Raw genomic sequence first — 787 nt, 5'->3', positions numbered from 1 at the left:
CAGGAAGCCCAATTATTCTTAGGTTTGATCTCTTGAAGTGATCATCATCTCTTGCAGGATTTGATCTGTCTTTTGAGCATCTTTTCTATGCTTTTGACCGTTTGGGTTAGTTCTGTGTTTTGGTCTTTGAGCTCTGAGATTCTTTCTTCGGCTTGGCTGATTCTGCTTTCCATGCTTATTAGTCTGTTGTTCATTTCCATCACAGTAATCTTTACTGCTGTCACTTCTGACAACAGCTCCTTCCTATTTTCTTCTTGTCTCTCCTCAATTTTTTTAATTGTGTCCATTAATGTCTTGATGTCTGGGTTTGTTGCATGTAACCCGTCATTCTGGGAACTCTTCATTGTCTGTGTTCCGGAATCTGTTTTCTCAGTGTCTGATTTCCCAGAGGTCTGTGTAGGACCTATATTCTTCTTTTGGTTTTTCTTCATTTGTGTGTTTTTTTTTCCTTCTCTACTTTTTCCTTCCCTCCACGTCACTGTCTTCTTTAATTCTGTTATTCAGGGGTAAAGGGTTTGGTCTTACTTCTGTTTGTTCAATCTCCTATTCTTTATGTATGTCCTCTTACTTTGTTCAATTCTGAAGTTGCACTGTAGGTTGGAGGTGGTCCTTTTTGCAGTTTTGAGATGTATTTAAGGGGAGAGCTGTGATTCAAAATCTGTCTGCAGGTCCTGGTATTCGCTGACAGGCTTGTGGATAATGTGGAACCCACTTCCCACTGCCCTGGAATCTGTCCATGCAGTGGGGCTGTAGGTTTACTCCCTGAAATAAAATGTGGTTAGCAGAG

General features: G+C 40.8%; 1 protein-coding gene across 3 annotated transcripts in view; it reads left to right on the top strand.

Moving 5' to 3' along the window:
* The window catches only part of LOC103268124 (centrosomal protein POC5-like), a 32,686-nt gene that overhangs the window by 19,627 nt on the left and 12,272 nt on the right, over window positions 1-787 (top strand). The window lies entirely within an intron of this gene.

The sequence above is a fragment of the Carlito syrichta genome, unplaced genomic scaffold, assembly GCF_000164805.1.
Source record: "Carlito syrichta isolate Samal-C Ts95f unplaced genomic scaffold, Tarsius_syrichta-2.0.1 Scaffold308771, whole genome shotgun sequence".
NCBI lineage: Eukaryota > Metazoa > Chordata > Mammalia > Primates > Tarsiidae > Carlito > Carlito syrichta.
This window is presented reverse-complemented; position numbering and strand designations above follow the sequence as displayed.